Source organism: Leptonychotes weddellii, chromosome 8 (assembly GCF_054177405.1).
Source record: "Leptonychotes weddellii isolate Sample4059 chromosome 8, ASM5417740v2, whole genome shotgun sequence".
In the NCBI taxonomy this organism is placed as follows: domain Eukaryota; kingdom Metazoa; phylum Chordata; class Mammalia; order Carnivora; family Phocidae; genus Leptonychotes; species Leptonychotes weddellii.
Genome location: NC_138376.1, coordinates 39,375,963 through 39,401,197, shown reverse-complemented (window position 1 = coordinate 39,401,197; position 25,235 = coordinate 39,375,963). Strand labels below are relative to the sequence as shown.

General features: G+C 37.9%; 1 long non-coding RNA gene across 1 annotated transcript; it reads left to right on the top strand.

Moving 5' to 3' along the window:
* Positions 1-3,124: 3,124 nt before the first annotated feature.
* LOC145723009 (uncharacterized) lies at positions 3,125-18,601 on the top strand. Its single transcript, XR_014147707.1, has 3 exons — positions 3,125-3,208; positions 10,164-10,271; positions 16,664-18,601. It is a non-coding gene; the product is annotated as an uncharacterized LOC145723009 (long non-coding RNA).
* The last annotated feature ends 6,634 nt before the right edge of the window (positions 18,602-25,235 follow it).

The window sequence follows — 25,235 nt, the reverse complement described above, 5'->3', positions numbered from 1 at the left end:
AAATAGGATCCGTAAGCAATGTTAGAATTTTCCAGTAACCTGGGCCCCATGGAAGGATAGAATTAATAGCATGGGTTTTAAAAATCTGATTTAAATTGTTCCCCTTAAAAAAAAAAGAAGGAACCTTACCCACTCAGGCTAAGCAAACTGATAAATGATCATTAGGCTGCTGTATGCTGAATTCCCAGTGAGTGATTCTAGCACAGAGGTCAGGGCCTTAGCCGATAGATGACCAAAGGCGATTCTTAGGACCACATATTCCCAACCTGTCTCCATTTCCCAGGATTCTCAGGGGAGAGAGAAAGTGCTTCCTACAGAAACTTCAAAGTCTGTGATCCACTGCATTTGCTCTTCCCCTCTTTCCTCTTTTTAGGACTAATTGTCATCTTTGCCTGATAAACACCTTCCATGTTAAATAAATATTTCATCCTTTTCTCCTTAGATGAGAGAGGGAAAAAAACAGTTGGGGAATAAAGTAATTGACTTACAAGCATTTAACAGGGACAGGGTAGGCTACTTCCTCTTCTTCTTCTTTTTTTTTTTTTTAAGCAAAACCTTATTAGAACTGACCTAAGCTGTTTTGAGAATAAGTCAACAACGGATGCTCTATCCTAGGGTAATACATGTGATATATATCTGTATATCTCCATGTAATTGCTAAAAATCTATTGCATGACTGCGATGTATGATTTACAGTAGGCTTAATAGGACAACAGATATATAATCTATAATGTCCTTTTTTAAATTTTATTTTATTATGTTATACTAATCACCATACGTTACATCATTAGTTTTTGTTTTTTTTAAAGATTTTATTTATTTACTTGACAGAGAGAGAGACAGCGAGAGCAGGAACACAGCAGGGGAAGTGGGAGAGGGAGAAGCAGGCTTCCTGCCCAGCAGGGAGCCCGATGTGGCCAGGACCCTGGGACCATGACCTGAGCCGAAGGCAGACGCTTAACGACTGAGCCACCCAGGCACCCCATCATTAGTTTTTGATGTAGTGTTCCATGATTCATTGTAATGCCCTTTTAATAAAGCTATGTTGGTCATCAAAAACACCAAAACTTTGGGAAAAAGATGTTTTGAGGTATCATGAACTGCAGAACCATTTTGTTTTATTTTATGTTTGTTGTATTTTATTGCTAAGTCACATCAGCAATTAATGTGCTTGAAAGAGGTGAAAAACAATATAGCTTATTGGTTAACTGCTCTAGACCTTGATCATACACTTAACCATTTGTGAGACCTTTGGCAAGTTACTTAAGGCCTTTGGGGTCTCAGTTTCTTCAAGTTTAACTAGAAGTACCTACATCACCATGTCATTTTAAAGATTCAATGGGTTTATATGTGAAAAGCTTAGAATAGTGCCTAGTACACAGTAAGTGCTCAGCATATATGAATTTTAAGTTCTTATTCTCCCTAAAGCCTTCATTCAATTAATTCCACCGTTATGGAGCCTATTTAGTGCAAGCACACTGTGGAGAATGTAAATATGGAAGGGTTGTTGTGAGGATTACCTGCGCAATTCTATGTGAAACAGTGTTGTTGCCGGAGCTTGCTGTCGGGCGTCTCTTCCAATTCTTTTCAGTGACATCATCTTAGTACCACGGAATCAGCCATTGTCGAAGTCTTTATACCGTAAAAATTGGAAAACACCACAAATCAGAACCTTTTGGGGGAGAGCTGACTTACGAGCAGACTAGTGAACATATCTATCTGTACCTTCTAAATATTTTAGTCTGATTAGGCATTCTTGGGGCTGATATTAATGAACAGTGATAAAAATCTAAGTTCATAATTTGTGCTTCTTTCCACCCCTCCCACACACCCAGTCTATCCATTTCCAATGCTAAGCAAATGTAAAAAATAAACATTTAATGATTCTTTGGCTATAAGGTCATATTTTCTATATACTGCATTATGAAATTTCTAGAAACCACAGCAAATGCAAATATTTTCACTGGTAATAATGCATTTTAGAAATCGTTCCTGCCATGATATCTGTAACCTTATGGAGGTATTCTGTTTTTGTCAACACGTGCCAGAAATACAAGCAGTTTTAAAACTGGGGACTTGATATATATTCGGCCCTACGCTCTCTCGGTCCTGGTCCAGCCTTCAGACGGAGAAGTGGGAAAAGAACTTAGAGTACAACCATGGCTCGTTTTTCTGGATAAGCAGGTAACTGGTTCATGGGGAACAGTCTCTCTTTAGAGCTGGGAATGTGTCGTGTCCAGCACACATCACGCATTTACCGAGTGGCCCCCGTGTGCTGTCGGCACAGACTTTGTCGTTCCTTTGAGTGAAGGAACCTCACAGCTGGCTTCCTTCCACTTTCTGTGAGTGCCCAGAATTTGATCAAGAGTAAAAATAAAAGCCTGATGCTTTTCCTCCCCAAGCAAATCCTTGAAGCAGGTCTCTCGTATCTTCTGGAAATCTGGCCTTCCCAAAGAAGTCATTTCATATGCTAATGAAAGAATGTCTGCTATCACATCTGCATTACAGTTTTATGTTATTGTAAATGATTTCTCTTATATGTGGTTAAGTAAATCATCAACAAAGGCGTCTGTGCTTAATTCTGATTTTAGTGTCCATGCCCTCTGATTCTATTTTATCTTTTCTGTATTTACTCAAGTCACGGGGGGAAGGAAGGGAAATATGGTAGTTAAATCAGCTTTCTACTCTTTATTGTAGAAATGCACCCCTGACATGTTTGCATGGGGAGGAAGCCTATGAGATTGAGGTCCACACTTGGAAACCTGTCCCTTTGGAGGTCATCTGGCATTCAGTCAGCTGAGTCCTGCTTCTTTCTCTCAGTCTTGCCTTCCTTGTTAATCTTCAACACGTACTGCCACTCTCCTCTTCTGTAAACTTAGCTTTCCTTTCTCTTCTTCACCAACCTGCCCCAACTTCTCCTGCAATAATCTCCACTCTCTTTTCTTGATAAGCTTATTTTGATATATTCTTAACACAAGAAAGAAAATATTCATCACTTTCCTTCCTTTGCCTGTCTCTACTGAGTTGTGATTTTGTCTGAATTCTTTTCTGTTTTAGTAACTTCACAAAATTCTCTTCTCAATGCAACTCCCCCGCCACCCTGTTTTTTTCTATTTCTAGAATAGGAGAATAGAGTCCTTGGGGCCCCCCTCAGAGCCTTGGACCATTTCTGTTTCCCTGGAAGGGACATCGGATTCAGTGCTGAAAGGTAGGTACCTGTGACATTCAGACACCTGTTACTACTACATCTGCAAGAAAATGTTTGCAGCCATTAGAATTCATAGCAAGGTCAGTAATACTCAGCATCTTGGGTAATTTGGAAGAAATCTCCTTTATCCCCAGTCTACAGTGCCATATCTGTGAAAAGCAAGATTAGACTGGCAGTAAATACTTAAGGAGACACCTCCTCTTCTCCCCTTGCATGATGGAGGAGCATTTTTGTCATAACCATATCCTCAATATGTCGTAAGAAAAAGGGCATGTCCTCCAAGACAAATGATTCTGGTACAGTATCATGGACTGGCCCAGGGAGCAAGTCGCAGATATGATGTGGTTCCTTTTTTTTTTTTTTTAAGATTTATTTATTTATTTGAGAGAGAGAGAGATTGAGCAGGAACGCGAGGGGAGGGGCGGTGGGAGAAGGAGAGAGAATCCAAGCCGACTCCCTGCTGAGTGCAGAGCCCACACAGGGCTTGATCTCAGGACCCTGAGAATCGAAATGAAAAGTCGGGTGATTAACCAATTGAGCCACCCAGGCGCCCCTATGATGTGGTTTCTATGGGGAAATAGAAACACTTTCAGTGTTATGAACAAAAAATACAATGGCAAATGCAATGGCAAATGCAAAGCACCTGGTCCAGAGCAGGCCCTCAGAGTTTACTTTCCCCTCTCCACCTTTCTTTGTCCTCTATTGCCTTCCTGTTCAGTCCTAGTACCACTGCTAGCTTCATTTACTTTCCCTGAAGTTGTGCATATAAAAATAAAAAAAACAAAAAAAAAACATTGTATTCTTTGCTTCTATGAGTTTGACTATTTTAGATACTACGTGTAAGTGGAATGGTACAGTATTTGTCCTTCTGTGACTGGCTTATTTCACTTAGCATCATGTCCTTAAGATTCACCTACATTGTTGCATATTTTTGAGTTTTCTTTGTTTAAGACTGAATAGTATGCCATTGTATGCATATATTGCATTTTTTAAATCCATTCATCTGTTGATGAACATTTAGATTTTTTCCATATCTTAGCTAGTATGAATAGCACTGCAATGAACATGGGGGTTTGGATACCTCTTTGAGATCTTGATTTCAATTCTTTTGGATAAATACCCAGAAGTGGGCTTGCTGGATCATATGGTAATTCTATTTCTATTTTTGTGTGGGAACTCCATACTGTTTCCCATAGTGGCTGCACCATTTTGCATTCCCATCAACAGTGTATAAGAGTTCCAGTTTCTCCACATCTTCACCAACACTTTCTTTCTTTTTTTTTTTTTTTAATAATAGCCATCCTAATAGGTGTGAGATTGTATTTCATTGTGATTTTGGTCTGCATTTCCGTGATGATTAGTGATTTTGTGCATCTTTTCATATACTATAGTTGTTGGCCATTAGTAGGTCTTCTTTGGAGACATGTCTATTTGAGTCTTTAGCTTATTTTTTAAAATCAGGTTGTTAGCTTTTTTTATCCTATTGAGATGTAAGAGTTTCTTACATATTTTAGAAATTAACACCTTATGAGATATATAGCTTGCAAGTATTTTCTCCCATTCTGTAAGTTGCCTTTTCACTCTGTTGATTGTTTGCTTTGCTGCCCAGAAGCTTTTTAGTTTGATGTAATCCTTCTTGTCTAATTTTGCTTAACATGTCCATAGTCACCCAAAGCAACCTACAGATTCAGTACAATCTCTATCAAAATCCTAATAGCATTTCTTACGGAAATAGAGAAAACAATTCTAAAATTTATGTGGAACCACAGAAGATCCTGAAAAGCCAAAGCAATCTTGAAAAAGAGAAACAAAACTGAAAGCATCACACTTTGTGGTTTCAAAGTATATTACAAAACTATAAAAATTAAAACAGTATGGTACTGGCCTAAAGATAAATGCATAGACCAATTGAACGAACGAAGAGCCTAGAAATAAATCCACACATATATGGCCAACTGATATTCAACAAGGGAGCCAAGAATACACGATGGGGAAAGGATAGACTCTTCAACAAACAGTGTTGGGGAACTAGATATCCACATGGAAAAGAGTAAAATTGGAGCATTATTTTATACCTTACAGAAAAAGTAACTCAAAATGGATCAAAATCTAAAACATAAGACCTGAAACTATAAAACCCCTAGAAGAAAAGACAGCTTCATGACATTGGTCTTGGCAATGATTTTATCATTGACATCAAATGACATCAATGACATCCCAAACACAGGCAACAATGAGAAGCAAAATAAAAGGTGAATTGATAACTCTTTTAAAACATCAGCTTATCAGATTTCTATGTACTTCATGAATTGGTTAGGACATTTCTGTTGGTTTTGGGTTATCTGTAATCTTTTTTTCTAAACTTGTAAATGTCTCATCTACCAGTTCAAAATATCAGCCTATCTATAAAATAGCTGGTTTCCAAGAATAAGCCATGACTTTACTGTTATTTCTTGCTCTACCCTGGCTATGAGCCTAAGCTCCTTCACATGGATTCTGTAAAATACATGAAATGCCAAAATGTATAAGAATAAGTCCATTGTAGAAATACTAAATCTTGCCATTCCTGCTAGTTGCATTTATTTTTTGGCCTAAACTGTTACTATCATCTGGTATATAATGCCTGTTTCTCCTGAGCATATTGTCCTTTTGTTCTTTGTTACATGTCTTTAAAAAAGGAAAGATATAAAATTCTTATGATAAAGTTTCCACGTTAGTGAATTATCACTCAACATAGTTTTTAATGAATTAATCCCAGAATTTTTTTACATCACTTTTATTTAGCTTATACATTTTGTTTTCCTGTAAAGCTATCCCTCAGAAAACAGAACTAGTCCCTTTTGAAAATGTTCTTGAAGAGGCAATTGACATTTCATGATTAAATATTTCATGGGTTCAAAACCCTTACTGTTTCAGGCTTGTCTCATTCTCTTCCTTTCTTGTTAGAGCTATAAATTTGCCTGCTATCTCTTTTTAAGTTGCCTTTCAACTATTTTGGCCTATAAATTCCCTACTCTATATATTTACTTATATCAAGAAACTATATCTTTTCAGCCTGTGCACAAAAATGATTTTCCCAAACTTCCGTAGTCTTGTTACTCTCTTGAGTTCCCTGTCCACTTTCCGTTTGTACGATCCAATTTTAAAGGCCCAGTAATGCTGCTTATTCTGTGAGACTCACCTCATAGACTCCATGTTTTCCATTCTTCCACTCATAACAATGTATATTTTACTCACTTTGGTGAGCGTACCATCCATATTGCTGACTCCTATTTTTGCTCTTCTTGGTCATTTCTTTACCAAAGCAGTTAAGTCTGAAACTCCTTAGGTTTAAAATCCCAAGGAAAGAGAACAGCCCAAAATGATGGGGATGTGCAAATTTGCAGAAACAAGCCACATCATTAAGAAAGTAAGATAATTAAGCAAAGCTATCCAAGGTTGGCCAGTGAAAATTAAACATTCAAAATTCTATTAAGAGGTAGTTTTAAACTGCCTGTTTTGATGATGTCATCCTGTCCATTCTTCAATGCCATTTAGCTATTGCTCGCATTTTGATATGAGATTCATAAGATAGAACAGTAATTAGTTTACCTTCTGACCTTACGACAACAGTGTCAAAAATATCAATTTTCAGCTTTTTGTCATGTTTTAGTAATGTGTACATCAACTACCCTCACCTGCGTACTGAAGCTCACCTACCCCCATCCTCTATTCCATATTATACCCATATTCCATATCATACCCATATTCCATACCTTATCCATACTCCAAACCTTACACACACTCATACCTATCTTTGTCCTTTCAGGCTGCTATAACAGAGCACCATAGACAGAGTGGCTTATAAACAAAGAAATTTATTTCTCTCAGTTCTGGAGAATAGGAAGTCCCAGATCAAGGTGATGGCAAATTTGGCCTCTGGTGAAGGCAGGCTTCCTGATTCATAGATGGCCATCTTCTAGCTATGTCCTTACATGGCAAAACGGGCAAGAGAGCTTTCTGCAGTTTCTTTTAAGGGCCTCATAACTAATCACTCCACAAAGGCCCCACCTCCAAATCCCAGCACACTGGAGATTAAGTTTCCACATTTGAATTTTGGAGGGACACAAACATTCAGTCTAAAGCAATACCTTTACCCATACTCTATAACTTACCCATATCCAGGACCTTATTCATACTCCATGCCTTAACCATACTTCATATCCTTAATCATACTCCATACCTTGCCCATATTCCCTTTTTAAAAAATATTGTGGTAAATTACATACAACATAAACTTGCTGTCTTAAACATTTTTACATGTACAGTTCAGTTACATATATTCCTCACCTTACTCATACTTCATACATTTACCCATACTTTGTACCTTCCTCGTACTCTATACCTTACTCATACTTCATAACTCACCATTCTTCATATATTATCCATACTCACCACCTTACCCATACTCTCTGTTTCACTCATCCTCCATACCTTCTTCTGGACCATACCTTACTCAGACTCCATGCTTCACTTTGCCCCAGTCCTGACACCCTCCCCCAATCCTTCATTGTTTTTCTTTCAGTTATTCCAAATATATCATCATTGACTAGCTTAGAATCATATTGTGACCATGCAAAATGAATGAAACTGTTTGCTATTTTATTCAATTAACCATGTCACACTCAGCTGGCTGACTCATCTGGATTAGTATTGTCACCACTGTCTTCCTTGGAAGATTTACTGAGGAAGGATGAGAAATGGGCTGAAGTTGTTTCTATGCACACATTTTGTTGTGTGTGTCATGAAGTAGGGAAAAAAATCTTGCGGAGTTTTGTATTTTTAGAATGCCCACATCACCAGAACACCCTTCTCATATGAGCAAAAGAATCTCTTGAAGCCATCATGAAATACTTCTCTTTAACTACAGAAAGAGTGGAACCAAAACAATTTGGGATGGATGACCTAGCTTATTCTAAGGATTTCCTGGAGAAAAACAATAACAACAAAACCATATCTGTATGTCTAGTCTAAACCTTTTATTCTTGTCTCAGTAGATCCTCCTCAGTAAATAAGGAGGTTGTAATTAATTAACAAAAAAAGTGAATTTATATACTGGAACATAATTATTTAAGGGTCCTATAGATGCTTTCATATTTAATTATAGATCCTGGTTGTAGGAAAAATACGTTCTTGATATTAAAAAAAATAAGTCTCAACATCAATGATATACCAGTTTGCTAATATTGCTAGGGGTGAGAGGGATAGTTGTGGGGGAGAATTGGGGCAGAGAGGTATTTTGCAAACCATGTGCCCCACAGAAACACATTCAGGTAGCACTCTCTGCTAAGTCATGTAGTCAATTTCAATCTTGCTTCAAGCCCAGCACCCCATCTCATCCCAAGTTCCCCCAGCCAGTACATTGCTTATACCAGCTTGATCAAGGAGCCTGTCGATGGCATTTGTATATTTTACAATTACCATTCCAGAGATATGATGAACCCTGGAGTAATGTACTGTACTTGGCAGCAAGTGCCTCAGCTTTTGGGCACATATGCTTCAAATCTGAGAATATCATAGATATATATGGGAATCTTTGTAGAGATCTCTGAGGCAAGCTGGTATTTAACACAAAAGCAAACCCATTTGGAGCTAAAGCACTTTCCATTAGGCAGTTTGGCGGCTGTTCTACGAGCCAGACTCACTGCGCTCGACGGACACATTTCGATTAAATGCTGCTTTGTATTCCTCCAAAGACGGGGACAATAAGGACGTTTGTCAAAGGAAAAACTGCAGCATACGATTTCATGTTGAACATCTGTACTCTGCAGTTCATTGTTTGCAAGAGTTTATTGACCATAATTTTGATGCATATAGGTTTTAAAGAGTATAAACTGCATTTATCTTGGGCGCCTATCATTTATTTGAGTCTTGGCTTATTTATTTCCATTTTTCTGGGCATTTTATTTATTTTGGGATGCTGAAGAGATGAAGGAAAAGATGTTTTTGAAAAAGAACTTATAGTTAGCTCTGCAAAATTGATGAGGAAAGACAGTGTTTCCACAAAAAGGATTAAGCAATTGAATTGAAAAATGTAACACTAAGCATATTATATCTTTATGATACCTTTCAGCCTTAAAGATCTCAAACCAATTTATAAACTTTAAGACCACTCTCCCAACTCATTGTCCATCATATCAATCATCATGACATTTCCAGAGTGAACTGTAGCAGCTGTTAATTAGCAAAGTAATTTGAGGGTAGTGGAGTCAGAAGACTAATTAATGGCATTGTGAATGTGATCCTGAGTTAAGTTGCCTTCTTTCACTTTAAAAATGGATGGCCTAGTTTTAGAAGATGTAAACTTTCTTTCTTTCTTTTTTTTTTTTTGCATTTTATTCATGGAAACTATAGCCCAGGCAACCCAAGTTGCTAAATCAGGGTAGCCTTTATCAGTCATGATTTGATGCATTGCTGCTGTCCTGCTCTCTTGGCCTAACTCTGCCACCACATAAACTACAGACTTCTTGAAAAAAGAGAGGCAGAGCCTAGAAACTGGCCACCTATAAGATAATAGACTTTCTTGACAGACATTTAATAACAAAATAGTCAACATATAGTAGTGGTTAAGAATGTCAACTTGGAAATCAGGCAGATGTGGTTATAATCCCTACACCGAGTAATTTCACCTTTCATAAGGTTATCTATTTCCTGTTGTGTAGTTTATTTAAAATGATGTCTAGAAGGCACAGCGTCTGGCATAGCACACTTTCAATTACTGTTATTATTATTCTTTCTTGGATTATTTGGTTCCAAGATTTATCTAAGAAAAGCCTGATGGGTTTTGTAATCTGTTCATTAAATCTTTTTTTTTTTTCCCATTAGTGTCCAATTGCCTCTTTACAGAGAAGACTTGAAGAAACTGCTCTTTAGTAGGTAACTAACATTTACGTTTTGTCTCTGTGTTTGTTTATAGGATGTACTCAGGCAGAAAGTCAAGATGGTTATGTGAGCTTCTCCAACTTGGCAGTTTTGATCTCTGGGTCAAATTGGCACTTTCTTTTTACTGTCACTTCCCCTCCAGGTAATATCAGCAGAGTGTGTTTTTACTATCTGTTTCTTTAAAAAAAAAAAATAGCTCCTTCTCCTTTATAATGGGAATAGCTCCTATCATGAATAGGAAGTCATCACAGTTTAGAGAAAAAAATTACCTGGTTATATCATTAAGGTATGAGAAGCAAGAACACATGTAGAAATTAAGCCTCTGGAGAATTCTGGTAAGCAAGAATCCAGATGTACATTTTCTTCTAGTTGTTAAAATTTACTTTGAATGCTTTTAATTATTATTATTATTTATTCGTTCTCTGACATGTGGTGGCATTTGGTTGGATATTAACTAGAACATTTTAATTGATAAGAAAGAGAGTCATGGGATATTGAGTAGTAGGAAATTTTATCTTTCTGTTCTGCCCTCCTCACTCACTGCCTCCCCCCAACTCCATAAATTACAACCATACCCATTCAAAATCCTGGTATTTTATTTTTTTTTAAAGATTTTATTTGACAGAGAGAGACAGCGAGAGAGGGAACACAAGCAGGGGGAGTGGGAGAGGGAGAAGCAGGTTTCCCGCGGAGCAGGGAGCCCAATGCGGGACTCGATCCCAGGACCCCGGGATCATGACCCGAGCCGAAGGCAGACGCTTAACGACTGAGCCACCCAGGCGCCCCCAAAATCCTGGTATTTTAGAAGTACAGGTATAAGGTATATATAAATTGCTTATATGCTCCAGTTCTTCTTGACAGAACCTTGAAAAAAGGTCTTCTCCCTTCTGAAACGTTCTCCACAACTTTTGCTTTATTAGAGGGTAATACTACTCAGTAAGTTTGAATTAAACTTCAAATGAACCTACGCAAAAGACTCCTCTCCCATTTCCATGAAGGGTAGAGCCAAGTCTCCTACAGAGGAGTGGTGAGAATGGAGTTTTTTGGTTTTTGCTTTTTGGTTTTTTTTTGAGAGTGTAGTTTTTGACATCCTCTTTTTAAAATATTGGGCTCTCATAGAGACACAGAATAATCCACTGGAAAAAGAGAAAAAGATTTAACTCTTGCATTCATTATTGTGATTTACCAGAAAAAAAATTCCTTAGCTAAGAGAGCCTCTAAAAGAATTCCAAAAATGCTAACACCACATTTGAATTAAAAAAGTAGATATTTATAACCACTTATTAATTTGGGGCAGGAAATTAGTCTGATACCAAAGCCACGCAGCTGTGGAAAGCAGTTAAGTGCACGGGCGTGATAATGCAACGTTTTATAAAATACGTTCGAATCATCATTACTGGAGTTAAACCAGATAGTTGGTGGAAATGGCCAGGGAAATCCCATGTTTTGATGTGAGATATCCAACGCCCGACAACAAATGTTTAATTAAGGCCACAGATTAGTTATCCTCATGAAACTTGGATTCAAACTGTCATAGTATACTTCTCAAAAAGCACAAACTGTGGCTCTTGGGAAAACGTATAATGAGGATTCGTCAACAAGTTCTTTTTTTTTTTTTTAAAGATTTTATTTATTTATTTGACAGAGACAGAGACAGCGAGAGCAGGAACACAAGCAGGGGGGAATGGAAGAGGGAGAAGCAGGCTTCCCGCCGAGCAGGGAGCCCGATGCGGGGCTCGATCCCAGGGCCCTGGGATCATGACCTGAGCTGAAGGCAGTCGCTTAACCAACTGAGCCACCCAGGCACCCCTTCAACAAGTTCTTTAACTCACTAGTGAGGGTACCAGGAAGACGGCAAAGCTGGTTTAAAGAGCATTTGAGGTTACCGTAATGAAAAGATCAGCGTTACAGAGAAGAGTATTTGAGAGATACGGATCACATAGCCAGCTGAAATACGTTTGCCACATTGGACATAGGGCAACAAAGCTGTAACCTTTGAGGTTACGTGTGTACAGACACCATTTGCATCTGTACTGGAGAAAAATCATTTGCAGCTTACCAATCCTCTGCAAATTACCAAGACTAGGCCTAATTAATATTAAAAATATATATACACTTTTATATATATTTTATATATATTGTATTTATATTTTATTATATATTATATATTATAATAAATATATTATATAATATAAAAATATATATATAAAACTATGCTCCAGAGAATTTGATAAACCTTGCATGGGCCTATTTGAAAAGGCTCTGGTATGGCATCGATCAGTTCTGTAATCACTTTTTTCCTTTAATTCCAAGTCCTGGACAGTTTTTTCTGCACAAAGGGAATACCTTCTGAGGTCAAGTATATTATTATTAATTTTAGTTTTACAGGGCAGATATCCTTTAAATACCTATGAAAGTGTCTTTATATAGGACAGATCTGTGGAGATACATGTTCAGTGTTCCGGACCATGGGATTCCCAAGTATATATTTTGAAAAGCAATACATGCAGAGTTGGATATTTTGTCCCAGATTTGTCCGATTATTTATTTATTTATTTAAATTTTTTTTTTTTTAAAGATTTTATTTATTTGACAGAGAGAGACACAGAGAGAGAGAGAACACAAGCAGGGGGAGTGGGAGAGGGAGAAGCAGGCTTCCCACAGAGCAGGGAGCCCGATGCGGGGCTCGATCCCAGGACCCCAGGATCATGACCTGAGCCGAAGGCAGACGCTTAACAACCTGAGCCACCCAGGTGCCCCGTCCGATTATTTAAAGGAACTTTGTCCTTTAATTTCCTCAGTGGTTAACCAAGACTAACTAAATACTTCATCAAGGTTATTTTAAGGAATAAGTTTTACAGCCAGATGTAAAACATGGTGTAGACAAAAACTTCTCAATGACAATTTATGATTTTGAGCCAGCCTTCGTGTTCACATTTACTAGATTACTACTTTATTTTAGGTTTCACTATAACTTGCGAAACAGGCTAGCTGAGGAATTATCTTGAAAAGTTTTCTTCAGCATTTTTCCTTCAATTATTCTTCATAATTTTCAAAACCATCTCTAGGATGTGAGGCTCTGTCAGAATGAGATTTACGGAGTCTAAATTAGAGGAGAACAGATGGAAGATAGAAAGAAGACAAATATCTTGAGAGAAGAACAATATTTTAGAAGTATAGACATTGAGGAACTGAGAAATTAACTAGGTCTGACCAGATGTGTATGGGACCCTCACAAGTCTTTCTAATATGTTGACTAATCCAGCTCACTTGTTCATTTTGGAACATCCTGAGACACCACCAAGAGAGAAGGGTTTCCGTGTGTTTATTCTACTGACTTCCCAGCCAGGCTTTCCCCCTTCTTTATCATTCCTGTGACCTGGCTGTGGGAGAGAGATGGTCAGAGAACTGACCATTCCTTGGATCCATGCAGTTCATAGGGGTTCTCAAGGGCTGCCAGGCTGAGAAGAGACTGAGGGAGCCAGGGCTACTCCTGGCCCCCAAATCCAAATAAACTCTGTTGTCCTTGCTATTTCTATGCCTGGGATACTCTTCCTCCTGAAATTCACATGACTCATTCATCCTTCCACTCAGATTTCTTCCCAAATGTCTCCTCCTCAGAGAGGCCTTTTCTGCATCACTCAGTCTACCATTCCCAGCACTGCTCCATCGTCAGTCACTCTCTGTCTGCCAACCTCACTTTGGTCTTCATGGCACTTAACTGCCACATGGCATCAGGGTATCAGTGTATTTGTCTCTGGGCTCTGTCCCCTCCCCCCACCTTAGAACCTAAGTTCCAAAAGGGACTGGAATTCTGCTGAGTTCAGCACTGTATCTTCAGAGTGTAGAAAAACCTGGCACATTATAGCACAACTATTTCTTTACGACGAGTAAGTGAGGATATTGAGATGATGTCTAAGACTGCAGTTTTGTATGTTCTTCTGCTAAAAATATTTGAAAGCTGGTGGTCTCTACCCTTACACCCAGGTACTTCTCTGGGCTTCTAAACCAGTTTCACTGACTTCAGGCCCTCTGCCATTATTTGTGTTCGAAACACTTCCATGGCCTGATCATCCGTATCCCACTTAGTTCATGCCACTTCCCAGCTCAGAATTCTTCCTTCTATGACACCTCATTGCCTTCAGGATATAGTCAAGGGGCTTTTGGCTGACATTTACTGTGACCAAAGTTTACCTCAAATGCTTTCCAGCATTAATTCCCAATATTTTTCAGCCTTAATTTCCTAAACAATTGCTTTTTTCTTCTTTCTGCCTTTATTTGCTTAGCCTCCAAAGCCCCACTTAGATATGCTCTCTTCTGGAATGCTTTCCCTGACCATATTGATGGGAAATATCCTTCCAGAGCAATTGATTTGCATTATTCTGTTTGTGTCACATTCTGATTTGTATTACAAATGTTTGTAAATATATCTCATTTTATCTACTAGCTTGTAAATATCTTCAGAATGAGACCAGTGACTTATCCAGTTAGCAAAGTAAACAATCACCGAGCAATCATTGGAAAATGGATAAAAGAATGAGGAATTTTGTTTTACTTCATCAAATCCCCAGTAAAATCCATTCCCCCGTCTCTGGGCTAGATTTCTCTTATTCAGATGCTCATAAAAAGCAACTAATTAATAACAAGCCAAGTATGTCTCAAGTATAAGATGTACACACAGGAGAACCATTTCTAGCTAATTTTATTATGGTAGCTTTGGGATCGAGTCAGCCAGGAGTCAAGAGACTGAAAACCTGACTGTAACTTTCAATCAAATTATCAGATTCAGCCCAAGGAAAGCACAGCAAAGAAAAGCATGATGTTTCCTTGAGTAGAGAAAATAAAAACTCTGTTTTTGTCTGCATTATTCAGATGAAAACCGAGGTTTGGTGTGGGTTGGTTTGTTTTGGATGTGCTACTTAAAAATCACTGGCTATCACTAATTCATGTTCATAGGCAAGCTTTTTTTTAACTTTTCATTTTTGTATTGGGGTATAATTGACATATGATTAACTATACATACTTAAAACATATGGTTTCATAAATTTTGGTGAAAATATACTCCCATGAAACCATCCCCACAATTAAGATAATGAACATATCTGTCACCCTCAAAATTGTAGGTAAATTTAAAATTTTTTTATTTAAAAAATAACATACAATAAACTTTATTTTTGTATGTGTTTTTATGGATTCAAATATATTAACAGATTCATGTAATTACCACCACAATCAGGATATAGAATATTTCCAAAAAATCTCCCTTATTCTGTTCCTCTGTCCTCCGTCCCCTGCACTACCACTAATCCCTATCACTTATCTGTTCTTTATCTCTATTGATTTTGTCTTTTCTACCATGTCATATAAATGGAATCATAAAGTGTGTACCCTTTAGAGATGGACTTCTCTCACTTAGCATAATGCCTTTTATGGTCATCCCAGTTGTTACTTTCTTACTAATAGTCTGATTCTTTCCTTCCTCCCTTCCTCCCTCCCTCTCTCCTTCCTTTCTTTCTTTTTCTTTCTTTCTTTCTTTCTTTCTTTCTTTCTTTCTTTCTTTCTTTCTTTCTTTCTTTCTTTCTTTCTTTCTTTCTTTTTCTTTCCTTCCTTCCTTCCTTTATTCCTTCCTCTCTCACTCCCCCCTTTTTTTTATTCCTTCTTCTTTCTCTTTTTCTTCACCTCTTTTTTGGCTGAGTAGTATTCCATTGTCTGGATAAACCATCGTTGGTTTATTCATTCCCATGTTGAAGAACATTTGGGTTCTCTGCTGGTTTGGATGATTACAGACAGAGGTGCTATAAACATTTATGTACCAATTTTTATGAGTATAAGCAAGCTTTTATTTTTTTTGGATTTTGTGTGCTTTATTCCAAAAATAACATTGAAGTGAGGAAGTGAGAATGAAATTCTTCAGTCTATTAAAGGCTTTGAGATGAATTCTTAGAAAGATGCAGTCTCTAAAGGAACTTGCCCATTTTGCCCCATCATCATGACCAAAGTGGCTCTATCTCTTCGTCACTGCTATACTCCCAGTTTTCCAGATAACAGAATTCTCATGGACATGAGAAAATTCTCTTTGTTCTGTGGTAGTAGTCCCTGTTCCCCTGTTTTGATATGTTACCTGCCATTTTTTGAATAGGAGACATATGTCAGAACAAGTAGTTTCACACATTCTGGGGCTGAGAGCATTTCTGTTCTAATTAGTGGGACATGAGAGTGAAATTGAAATTTTGCATTGGTGGAAAAGGTAAGTCTGAGAAGGAAAGGGGAGAATTGGAAGAATGCCCCATCGGTAATGGACAGAATTGGAAAGAACAATTGTATGTTATTGTTGGAACTGGATTCTTGTAGTTCTTCAGAAACACAAATCTTGGATTTATTATTAGTTCATTTAATCACTTAATTTAATAAATATTTATTGAACCTACTAAGTGGCAGGTGTTGTTGTAAACATATCTCTTCCACAATATTTTTGTTATATCAGCATCTTTATACCCTATTAACATGTTATTATTGGGGCTTTTTTTTTAACAGGGGCCAATTTTACAGCTCGGTCAAGGTCATTCACTGTCCTACCCGCAGCTAGGTCCGAGAAGTCAACCATCATCTTGGCTGCTTCCCTGTGCTCAGTGGCCTCATGGCTGGCTCTGTTCTATCTGGTGTGCTGTTGGCTAAAGAAAAGCAAAAGCAGAAGTATGTAGATTTTTGTTTTTGGAATGAAAATATCGGTGGGGAAATGTCATCATGTATAATATACTAACATTTCTTTTTCTTCCCCCAAGGAGAAATTTTTATGAAACTGCAACATATTAAACCACATGGAACCAAATTACTCAGTTCATACAGTAGAGATGAAGATTGCCTAACCTTAAATAATCATAGTGATAATCATGAGAGCACATATTTATTGAATATTTACTATGGGCCAGGTTCTAAGTACTTTACATACATGGATTTATTCAATCTTCATAACAACCCTATGACGTAGGGTCTGTGTTATGGAAGTAGAGCATGAGGCACAGAAAGGCTAAGTAACTTGCCCAAGGCCACACAATCAGGGAAAAGCCAGGCAGTTTGGCTCCAGATCCTACTCTCTGAAACATTATGTTCCACTGCCCAGGTAATCTTCCAAAAAGTAAGTTTAAGGAAGAGGGGCAAGAGAATCAGAAGAGGGAAGAGAATTTTTGGTGTGTTTTTTTTTTTTTTTTCTTTCTTAGGAGCACAGAAACTATATTCTTAGACATTTTCCCAAAAGCAGATCATTTCTTTTAGGCTGGAGACATGGAGCATCACTGAGGGAAAGAAGTTCTGGAAAGGAGGCTTCTTTCTATCTTTCTACTCTGCTCTCAGAGTGAGGGAGATAGAGTGGCAGGCCAGGTACTGACAAGTCCCTGACTCCACCACATCAAATGAGCGGACAAAACACTTGTGAGATTAGGAGATGCTAGGAAACCAAAGTGATAAGCAAGTGTGGGTGCAAAAGAGGTGAGGCAAAGAAAGAAGGTCAAAATAAAGAAAGGAAAGAGGAAGAAGCATGGCGCCACTGCTGAAAGACTCAGGGTGCTTGGGTTTCTGAGAGATGCTGGGGGAGGGAAGCTCCGGGAGACGCACTCTTTATTTTGAACCAAGCATCAGTGTGATATCCCTCCCTCTCTCCCTGTCCTGCTGGGGCTGGGCAAACTGCAAGGAAACTCAAGGGTACCTTGACTTTCTCAAGAAAAATGGGATCTCATCCTGGGTTGTCGCCTGTGATTTGTGGAATGCAGGTTTTGGTCTTTGTTTTTAAATCTAAAGTTGTGTGTGTGTGTGTGTGTGTGTGTGTTGCTTTTTGGTTTGAAAACAAAGACCTTTCATGATTTTTAATTTCATGCAATTCTGTGACATATCCTATTTAATTCTCATCCTCCATTTTACAGCTAAGCCTACCAGCAATGGAGGGACCTCCCACTAAGCTCTGCTCACCCCATCTCTTCCCTTCTGTTCCCCAGCGATAGAGGAAGCTTCTTCCTACAGTTACTAGCATATCATTACCTCGGTAACCTCTTTTTTGCTTTTTCAACTTTTCAGTATCTGTGGACACATTTCCCTGTATTAAATTCACATATTTTCCTGAGTGGATGCAGACTCCTAACTTTCTTTACAAAAATGAAAAGAGATCATGGAAGCACTTTATGAAAAAAAAAAAAAAAAAAGGTACAGGGACGCCTGGGTGGCTCAGTCGGTTAAGCGTCTGCCTTCGGCTCAGGTCATGATCCCAAGGTCCTGGGATTGAGTCCCGCATCCGGTTCCCTGCTCAGTGGGAAGCCTGCTTCTCCCTCTCCACCTGCTGCTCCCTCTGCTTTGTGCTCTCTCTCTCTGACAAATAAATAAATAAAATCTTTTAAAAAAAGGTACAGTAATCAGTTGTGTATGAGTAATTTGTTTTTTCTTCTTTATATCTTTCTGTGTTTTTCAAATTTCTAGGATTAGCATTTGTTACTTTAGAATAAAAAATATCATTCCCCATCTTCCTCATGGAACAGGATTCTCCGGTTCAGCTGTACGGTCTGTGTCAGCAGTTTACAAAATTTTGATCTCGAGACCTTGTTCCGCTTTTAGTAATTATTGAAAACCCCAAAGAGATTTTGTCAATGTGTGTCCATCTATTACTATTTCCAAATTAGAAGTTAAAAAAGCAAATGTAAAATTTACTTTACTTTAAAATGACAATAATACACGCATTATATGTTAACATAATTAACATTTTTTTTATTTAAAAATGATGTTTTCAAATACATATAATGAAAAGAATGGCATTTTTATAAAACTCTTTAATGTCTGCCTTAAGCTGGATTCTCTTAGCAGCTTCCGCATTACATTTGCTGCAGTGTATTGTTTTGGCTGAAGTATATGAAGAAAATCCAGCCTCACATAAGTACAAAGTAGAAGGGGAAGAGTATTTTAATAGCCTTCACAAATAATTGTGGATAATCTTCTTTGATACTGCACCCAAACTGGCCAAGAGTTAGTTACTTAAAGGTACATCTCAATGTACTTTCTATACTCTGTTACATGAAAAACCCACTAATCTATCATATACTTTGAGTGGAGCTTTTACCTATGCATGATTTTGAAACATTATGCTTTAGCCATTTGGAAAATATTGTTTCACTGAGTGATAAAGATCTTTCAAATGCTGACATATTTCATTCTATAATTTTTTTTAAAATTGCATTTGTTAATATCAACATTAATCTTTAAGAGTTAGATATCTGCGAAACTTATAGTTGATATAAGTTATCCAAAATTCTAAATTTCCCATGAAAGCTTGAATTTTATCACTGGTGCCAAATACTGTCAGTTGTTTCATAGAAGTTACAGGCTGGCTTCATTCACTTAAAAAAAAACCTACCAAGTACCCAAGTATGAATAACCAGAATCTGTCTTTCATTCTTCCAGGTTCTTTCAATGTAAAAATGATGTTCCATGAAGAAATCAGATTTTTAGCTAAACTCAATCCCTAAAGTGCTTTTCCTTGAGAAAAATTATCATATGCCATGGCCTGGCATCAATTGACATTACATTACGAATTTTTTTGTTTATCTTCTGCCATTCAAACTAGAATAAAAGCTCTATGAGATCAGGGACCAGGTCTTTCTTACTCATTGTCTTTCCATTGCCTAGAACAGTTCCTGGCATGAGCAATGGAAATACATTTTTGATTAAGATATTTAATAAATAAATGAATAGAATATAAAACATCTCATCAGCCAAGAACAGAAGTCTTCAATCAAAAGCATACATCTGCACGAGCTCTGTGGATTGTGTACCAATGTCAATTTCCTGGTTTCGATATCATACTATATAGTTATATAGGTTGTTAACAGTGGAGGAGACTGGATGAGGGTGCATGAATTCTTCCAGTATATTTCTTTGCAACTTCCTGTGAATCTATCATTATTTCAAAATAAAAGGTTAAAGAGTATTGTAACATTCTATACCAGCTCTGTCCAGTAAAAATATAACATGAACCACAAATGTGAGGCACATGATGCAATTTTCTAGTGTCCTCTTAACCTAATATATCAACATTTATTTCAATATGCAATAAATATAAAAATATTAGATATTTTACAGTTTTTCAAAATCAGGTGCATATTTTACACTTACAGCACATCTTAATTGGAACTAGTCACATTTCAAGTGTTCTGTAGCCATATATGGTGGCTATAGTATAGTGTAGTATAGTTTTATACCTTAAAGTTGCTGGTCAATATATGGGATTGTATTTCATTATTCTTTAAACTCTGAATACATTATATGCATTCTAGTGCATGTATATCACAATCATTGTGTTGGGGCATACAAGAGAAACACCTTAGCACTTAGGACCTGTTTACAAATAAAAATGTTGTTTTACTCTAAAAACCAAGAAACAGTCACATCTTTTTCTCATTAATCTAGAAATAAAAAGTGAAGATATTTCTGAATTCCAGACTGACAATCAAAAGGATCATATCCACCTCTCATCCAAGCGCAAAAGATCACAAGAGACTAAAAAGGAAGATGCCATGATGGGAGAAGGTAAGCTTGGACAGTGGGGATGATTCCCAAAAGAGACACCCATCATGGATGAACTATGGCCTCCCTCTCCCCATGGCTGTCAGTTTCTGGATCAATTGAGTTGTTAGCTCCTTCTTTAGACTGTCACTTCCTCTAAAGGAAATTACACCCCAGGATAGGAGTACCCAAGTCCAGCTGATTCACTCAGCTATTAACCAGTTATTCAAGTTGACGTTTATATTTTTTTCTTAGGAGATGATAATTGGTTTAACATTTGAATTTGTTACATAGAGAAAGGGAAAACCAAAGTATAGGCATATAATCTTTCCCTTAGCTATTGCAAAGCTGCCAATCTGGCAATATTATTGAATTTGGGAAATGAGACAGTGGAGTTACCAAATACCAACCTTACAAATTAGATTGAATATGGAACCCTTAAGAAATGAGTCAGCTTTGTTAAGCTCTGCTTTGTCGTTTAGCCATACTTTTAGCAAAATGTATTATTTGCTTACATTGTACATTAATGCTAGATGATTTTGCTTGTTATATTTTTTAATTGCCATTGGAATTGGTGCCAAGCAAAGAAAAGGTAAGCATTTACTTCAGACCAAAGATTTGCCCTTGTCCTTCTAAGACACAGAAAACAGGAAGACAGTGGTCAGAACACAAGATGGATTTGCCAAATGTGGATATGGTGTATGAAAAATATTCATATAATTTCCATGGATCTGAAACGCTTTGAAGCATACACTCTAAAGAGAATAATATTGCTATTTATTCTAAGCAATAGTCAGTATTGATGATATTTTCTGCTTGAGAAAGGAATATGAATCTTAATGGTCCTAGTACCATGTTTAACTAAAAAGTAGCAATTCAGTGTTGTTCTTCCTCTAACTAGTTCAATGAACTCTGGCGTGTGTGTGTGTGTGTGTGTGTGTGTGTGTGTAAATATCAGTTTGTTTGCCTGTTTGAATTTTTCCACTGAAGGAAATAAAGTTATTTTTTTAGAAATGTCCCAACAAATTAGCCAGCCATACTCCAGCCTGGCCCTACACCAGTAGGTGGTGGTGATAGGTTTGGGGTGGGTAGGTGTGAGAAGAATGAAGACAGAGAAATGCACAGGAATTCTTTCTGGATTCCATCTAAGACCACATTAATTTTGGTTTCTAGAAACCTCTTGTCTATATTACTGCATGGAAATTCAGAACAAGTGTTTGAAAATGCTCATCTGAACTCAGCACTGCAAAGCACAGCATACTTAGCTGCATTCTTAAGCAAACAGCAAGAGTGATGCTAATCTCCCCCTAATCTAATATGGATATCTACATGAATCTCAGTTGCCCTACTTAAATTAACTACATTAAGCAGTCCACAATGCCTGGGTGTTTTATTAAGAAACATTTTTTATCTGGCGGCTTATTAATAAATTATCAGGAATGAGATAAGGGACAGCGTTTCGGTGGAAAAGTTTAGATTGAAGGGATGGGAGTATCAAAGGCCATGCTATTGGGACATCCAGGATAAAAATAGAAAGATGTGTTATCCAAACCCACCCCTAGGGATCATAGCAGATTTTTTTCCTTATTTTCTAAGCTTTGTCCAAATTTGAAGAGCATCAATTCCAAGGCAAGTAATGATGCATCTCCTACTTTTCTTCAGAAATTATTACCAGCTACAAAACAACTAGTTACTGCTAACTTCAAATAAGTTTGGTTTTATTTCATTATTTCCATGGCACTTTAGTTTCCCTTTTCCCTCTTTTTCTAAACTTTTGGGATTGGCTGTGCCTCTCCTGAGCACATTGCATTCACTAAGTACTACCTGGCACTAAAATTATTCAGCTGGTGGAATTGAGCATTTCCACTCCCATAGATTCAGACTGTAAACTCATCAGGTTATGGCTTTTACTAAAAATTGCATGGATGCAATAGGGGGAGTGGAGTTACAATGCAGGAAGAAAGGAGCGCTGCCTATATCCCTCATATTTTATTGTTACCAGCCACCTGAGCTGGCTTTTAAAATTCATATCTGCATTTGTCACTCTGCCAGTCAGTAGATCTAATGAATTTCCAGTGTTAGCTAGAGAGCCGGAGAATGCGACAGTTAACAGCATGAAAGCCAAGAGTCAGACAGACTGAGTTTAATCCTGACTTTCCCATTGACTTGGCCTCAAGGAAGCCAACTATCCTCTCTGTGCCCATCAGCTCCCTCCCTGGTAAAGTTCCCATAATAATACCACCCACACTTATGGTTGTTGTGCAGATTAAGTGAGTTAATACCACTAAAGTGTGCAGAACAATCCCTGGCATATTGTGTGTAATATATATGTGTTATTTGTTGCTGGTTCTTCTTGTTATTTAAGACTCAAAGCCTTCCAAGGCCTGACTCCATCCTATCTTTGTAATCTTAGGTTACAATTTACCTTCCTGCCCCCTGCTCACACTCCCCACACTAACTCGCTCGTCCTGGGACTTGTCTAACACCTTCCCACCCATTGGCTTGCATGATTTCTTCCAGTTGGATTGCTTGTCTTCACCTGTTAAAACCTCCTGAAGCTTTTAAGCATCAGCTCAATGTGTTGTTGTTGTTGTTTTTTATAAAGTCTTTCCCAATCCCTCCTACTTCATTGAAAATTAGTGTTTTCCTCTTTATGTGCCAAGAATATTAAATGTGTGCCTCCATGGACTTGTGTTTTTTCAAATTGATCATACATAGGTGGTTCCCTGTTCCCACAGGCCCACGGTTCTTAACCAGGGTAATTTTGGCCCCCAAGTGGGATGAAAACCTCATCCTGGTTTTCCCAGGATTTTCCCAGTTTTAAAAATCAAAGCCTTATTTCTCGGGAACTCCCTCAGTCCCAGACAAATTGGGACAGTTGGTCATCCTACATCCAGAGGACATTTGCAATGCCTAGAGATTTTTTTTTTTTTTTTTAGAGAGAGAGTGAGTGTGTGAGTGAGAGTGGGGGAGGGGTGAGGAGGGGCAGAGAGAGCATCTCAAACAAGGTACATGCCCAGCACAAAGCTGGACACAGGGCTCGATCCCAGGACCCTAAGATCATGACATGAGCTGAAATCAAGAGTCGGATGCCCAACTGACTGAGCCACCCAGGTGCCCCTATCTGGAGACATTTTTGTTGTCACAGTTGTCACAGGGATGGGGAGATACTACTGGCATCTGGTGAGAAGAGATCAAGGGTACTGTAAACATCTTATAATGCGCAGGTCCCCCCCTGCGCATTATAAGATTATTTGGCTCAAGATGTCAATAATGTCGAGGTTGAGAAACCCTGGCAGAAGCTATTATTTGTTTTTGTAACATGTAGATGGGAGATGCTGGAATGACTCAATAAATGCAGTTAGATGATGTCTCCCAATAAATATTGAATAAGTATTTATTTACTTCCTGACATTTATTTAGTACCTTATGAGATCCTTTCTGTATAGTTGCAAAGAGGTGATATCTGGTCCCCTGTCCTTTATGAGTTTGCAGTATGGTTGAGACACAAGAATAATATTTGGGAGGAAATGAAAGAACAATTCTAGGCAACAAACAATTAAGTGTAAAGCCATCACAACAAACAATATGTATTCAATGCATTTATGGATGGGAGAGAATGCTCCAAGAGAGAAAGAATATCATTATCTTAAGTTACATGTTTAGTCCCTCTAGCTCCTAAATCATATCACACTGTTTCAAATCCCATTTGCTAAGGGCTTGGTTGTCCAGTTTTCACACATTCAGGTTTAGAAATGCCAGGGAGGGAGGCTAGCTTTGCTCTGTCAAAGCTCAATTTTGTATCATTCCTTCTCAGCCATTCCCTTGCTCCCCTAATTTGGGTTGACAGGGGGCAGATCTCCCAGGCGAGACACCTCAGAGTTACCTTTACCTCGTAGTGTTCCCCTTAGCACCCTGTGCCCTGTTCACCAACTTTGACCAATTCCTCTTTTGCAATATTTGGTTTCCACTTTCACCCACTCCCTTTCACAGTTATGTCTTCTGTTGAGTTTCAGTTAACACCCCCCTTATAGATGTCCACCACCCCCGACTCCTTCTTTCCCTCCAGGACAGTATTCCCCATATACAACTAGTTCTCCCAGCTTCAAAATGTCCTCCAATGTATCCACACATCTAAAGTTTCCACTCTTTCCTATCCCAGATCGAATTCTTTTCCTCCTCTTCATTTTCTTTCTTTTTTTATTTTTTTAGCGAGAAAGAATAATCCCTTCTCTCAACTTTGATAACACTTCCCTCTTGTTCTCTTAACACCTTTTATATACAACATGATTTTGGTGTTTGTGTGGTCCAGATCCTTTCGTAAAAGTTCTGTATCTTTTCTAATTCTAGCAGCACTGTTACCATAGGGCATTAAGATATTAGACCACTTATAACTATTGTTGTTGAGTGAACGATTAAGATAGAGATGAAATGAGACCCCTTCCTGCCCTTCCCCCTCTTTAGAGAACCCTGGATTCCAGCAGTTTTTCAACAACTATAGAAAAGTCCCCTTATCTCTTCTAAAAGCGATGTGGAAAGTTTATTCAGGTTCACAAAATTAATAGCA